The following is a 4,938-nucleotide window of genomic DNA, read 5'->3' as shown; positions in this document are numbered from 1 at the left end:
AGGGAAAGACAGAGTAATTATGAGATCAACCTGTGCAAGCTGCAATCCAACAGGTTTCACCAAATCTCAACAAATATTAAGACAAAACTGCACAACTGTGGCAAGGATTTGTATTTTTCTTAAAAAAAAAAAGTAAATAAGGGCTAATCTAAATAGATTTTGTACTAATTTTAGATTGGTAGGTACAGATCACACTTACTAAAAACGACCCAACCTTTATATTAGAGCTATGCAAATCCATATTTGATGATTAAGACATTTCAGCTAAAATTTCTCCTAACAGTTTTCAGTTGTTTAATTAACAAAAGAATTTTAGACCAGCCCTAATTTTACATGCAGTGTGACTCAGTTACCAAAAAAATCTTAAAAGTTAACCTCAAGATTCCTTCCACTTGCTCAAGGTATACTATCCACGTTTGCTATGTTCTTCGTATATCATCAAGAGTGTCTAAAACAGGCAAGTAACTGTCTCCAAATTCTTTTAACCTTGGAAGCTGTAAAACATTTCACAATGTTAAGAATCTGTTCTTCTTATTCCTTATTGGTCCTTACAACATAATGTTAGATTCTCCTATTACCATTTTTCAGAATATTTCATAATCTAAAGCCTATTTCACATGGAAGCTGAAAGGGGGGGAGGGAGGCTGGGTTTTGGTGGAAGGTGGGGAATGGGGGCTGCAGGCAGGGAAAGGCATTTTTTCTCTCAGCCACACTGAAATTAAAGACCACGCAGCAATCCCCTGCCAGCTTTGCAGCTCTCCATCTACGAGAGTCACTCTGGGTTTGGTTTGGGTTTGTTGGTTTTTTTTTTTTGTAGAAGCAAAAGAATACTTTTCTCATGCAGTTGCACCTTTGACATCATAGAAGTGGTCCGAGTTACACAGGTGTATGGAAACTGTACTGCATGAAATGTCCAGGTAATTGTTTAGGTACACCTTAGGTTAGGGCAATGCTGCTTTCCCTGTTCCAAACTTTCCAGCGTCCTGAACTATCCTACTTCAATGTTTTGTGGTTTATTTTTTGGGGGTACACCAGAGTCACATACTCTGCAGCTGAATTGGGTACTATGAAGAAGCGTACCTTCAGGATCCCAGGCCCTAATGAAACAACCAAACCATGCAACATTTACAGTAAGACAACAGGAACTGGCAACACTGGAATTACTGGCTCTTACTTTAGGGCAGAATAACTAGACTACTGCAGTACCAAAAAAATGAAAGCTTCTGCAAAAAAAAATATGCATTAATTCCAATCAGGAAAAAAGCGGAATAAAAAAATAAAAAAAAAAAAAAATCACAAGAGAACTTAATGAGATAAAGACAACATTAAAATCCTGGTCTAGCTTCATGTCAGTCTAGACACTGGAATGACACTCACCAACCATTTAATCTGTGCAACAAAACTAGGACTTCACAAACGTCACAAAAAACAACAATGACTCTGGAACCATGTTCTGCACTGACAGTTTGTGCAAATTCCACGCCATTTTTATGGCGTAGTGGATTTCCCAACTATTTGCATGAAGCAGCTAAATTCTACTCATTCATTCACTCATTTGATGTTACTAGAATTTAAAATTCCTCCCCTATTTCGTACAAAATGGGCATCTGGAAATATTTAATGCCACTCTTGGGGGGGAAAAAAAAAGAATGGTTTTACTGCACTATATAATTTAGGATTCGTTCAGATTTAATTCTTATGGTAAATTCTGGATCCATGTATGAATTAACCTAAGAATTTAAACCAACTTATCTGTTAAGGCTTTCTAGTATTTCCTAGAGACACTAAGGGTGAAACCCTGTACCTAACTGAACAAAGCTACTTAAAGATTTGCCACTGAGGGTCAGGAGAGCGAGGATTTCACCTTGGTCTTCAGACACAAAAAGTTAGTGAAAGTCTTAAAGCAATGCATTAACAACAGCAAATCAACCTAATCAGAACTTTTACTTTTTCCATTGCCAGATGTGCATTGTTGTCTTTTTTTAATTTTTCTCTTTTTTTTTTAATAGAAAAAATAGAGTATTTAAGGAGTGACTGTGACAAATTACGGTGAAAAACTTTTTTGTGAAAGTTTTTATCTTTACATTCATTCAAGTTGATCGGAAATGCTACAAGACTAGATGCCTAGAAGCAAAATCTACAGGAAGACTATAAAGGCTTCTGGTCTCTCTATATTGCAGTCAGTCTAAAATAAAAGAAAGGCTGAAACGGAAGTATCTTCTGCTAACTAGTCCTTTTCCCCCACCAGATTTAAAAAACAAAGAAATGAAAGGAGATGTTAGGAAGTGTAGAGCATCATTTCATTGTTTGGTTTGCACACAGAACAGAAGTTTACAATCAGTAAGAAAAATAGGAAGTTAGCAACTGTGCATGCACCAAAGAGTCCCAAGACAGTTCTCAGGTTTTTGTTTGTGGTTTGTTGTTTGGGGGTTTTTTGTAATTTTTCATTTTTAAATTTTTTTTTCACAGGCATTGCTAGTTCAAGAACCAACAGTCAAAGAATACTGGCACTTTAAGAGGAATGAAGTTTCCACTGTCATTTAAAACAAGCATTCAGGTAAAGCTAACAGGATCATGAAGCAGAAAGTAAAGTAATGCTAAAACAAATGCTAATAATTTAGTGTAATGTACAAAAAATTACTTAAGTACTTCTTAAGAATAAGGATAATTTGTATTTACATAATTATACACTTTGTCTTTGTCTTCTTTTTCTTCTTTTTACCATCTTTGCTCATCTTCTCTTTGTGTTTTCTGATTTCTCGAACTAATGTATAGAAGGCATCATCAACACCCTGAAAAGACAGACAGATGCACACGTTAAGATCACATTAACAGATTTTCATGCCTGCTCTAGGTACAGCCTGTCTTCCTGTGACCTGATCAGGTGAAGCATGTGCCATCAGCAGCCTGGTCTACTCCCTGCCAGGAGAGGTTATCCTGCCTTCTCCTTTCTGAGGCTTTCACAAAGTCTCCTTGAGTAGACTGTGGGTTGGAGGAACTGCCAAGGCGACAGTCCTCTCGAGAATTCCTGTTTTTCAGGAAGGGGTGTGCTGGGAAAAACATTCAGATGGAAGGAGAACTGCAGTTGTCTCCTGTCGTGTAAGAGGAACACGTCTGACTGCGTTACTGTGTACGGGCAGAGGGGCCTGCAGGAGAGCAGCTTTGGGGAGTGGGCTGCCATCCCTTGACAATTAATCCTGGCTATGGGCTGTTGCTCTCCCGAGTTCTGAGGAGCCCTGAAACAACAACCTGGACAAACTGTTCTGATGCCAGCAAGAGCTAGCACCTGCCTGCCTTCTTTCTCAGCTCTGCCCCAAACTGGGCTCCCAGCAGCCTGGGGTGCCGTACTGCTCAGGGGTTCAACACAGAGAACCCCCCTGTAGGTCCAATTCTGTTACTAATGCGGCAAGAAAAGTCATTTAGTGACCTGCCCTCTCCTCCATCTCAAGGAGGGCACAGGCTATCCCACCTCCAACCAGAAAACTACAGGTACCACATGTTTAGATTATAAGTATGTATCTCATTACTACAGAATAAAGTTCTGAAGCACTGGTTAGCTCTCTTTATGCCTTAATACTCTATATGCAGCTTTAAAAAGTAAATACAAATATTTGTAGTAAGAATTCAATACCAAAGAGAGAGTTATGATTAATCTACATATTCGGGACATTTCTCAGCCACACTGATATAGTAATCACACCACATTTTTATAAATCTTTACAAAGGCAAATCAAATCAATCCCATGTTCCAATTATAAATTATTATTTGGTAAATTAATTATTATTTGATAAATCATTCTATTCAAATTATCTAGTTAAAGACACATGAAAACACATTATCTATAGCACTGTATCACGTATAGTCACTTAAAATCTCCATGGCTCCAACAGTTACGCTACAGACACAAAAGCTAATGTTTCTTCACATTGACTAGTTTTTCATTTTTCGGGGGGTAACTATAGCTGACAAAAAATTAACTCTGGTCAAAAGAGACGAGTATGTCTAAAGCCTGATATGAACCATTATCAAGTACAGTGTTATACATTGCTTTGTAACAACCTATTTACATGAAAGTATATTCTATTGCCTACCTTTCAGGTTGCTCCAAATTCCAACCAAGTACCCATGTTCTCAGTCAGCCTTTACATTTAATACTTTGAGTACTGACAGTTATAAAATCATTAAGATAAAAAATGATCTTGACTCTTCACTGCCTTACTCCTTATATTATCTTTTAGATAGATCAGAAATAGCTGTATAACATTAACATATCACAGCAGCCAACTGCACACTATAGAACTGGGTCTAGAAATCTAGCCCCACAGCTGGCAGGCAGCTTCCTGCTTCTGGTCAGCTACAGTTTGAGTAGTCTCTGTTTACTCCTGTATGCCTGCTTCAGCAGAAGAACTGCAAGTGAACTCTTGAAAAAAAAAAAAAAAAAGCACAACAACAAAAAGCCAAATCACCCAATTCATTACTGTTTCAGTCCAACACCAAATGGTGATGAAACCTAATATGGAAAGTCCAAACAACAGTGAGGTGTTAAATAGCTTCACTTGTAAAGCAATGCTCCCAGTATAACTTATTTAAGATCTTTACATTCAAGTTCATAGAACATTTACAGTAACTGATGTTCAATCAAAGTCCTTGGCACCCTGTTTCCCAATACTAATTGCACACTTCTGCAAGGTCTTGTAATATACCACATATACCTGCAAATAATTTATTCTACATTTTAAAATACTACTGATCGATATTAAATTCATGTAGCATGCCTAATGGAAGAGTAGCCTTAGTTCTGGAAAAGGTCACATCCTCCATGAATCTTTTGCAAATTAGAAGTGTTTGGTGTTATTTTACAGAGAGATAGAGTATTTTTCCTTCTAACTTCAGCATTAATACACAAAGTGAACATTTAGCAATGTTCATGTAGGGAA

Source organism: Antrostomus carolinensis, unplaced genomic scaffold (assembly GCF_000700745.2).
Source record: "Antrostomus carolinensis isolate BGI_N321 unplaced genomic scaffold, ASM70074v2 scaffold995, whole genome shotgun sequence".
NCBI classification, from domain to species: Eukaryota; Metazoa; Chordata; class Aves; order Caprimulgiformes; family Caprimulgidae; genus Antrostomus; species Antrostomus carolinensis.
The sequence above is the reverse complement of the archived record's forward strand: the minus strand, read 5'-3'. Positions refer to the sequence as shown.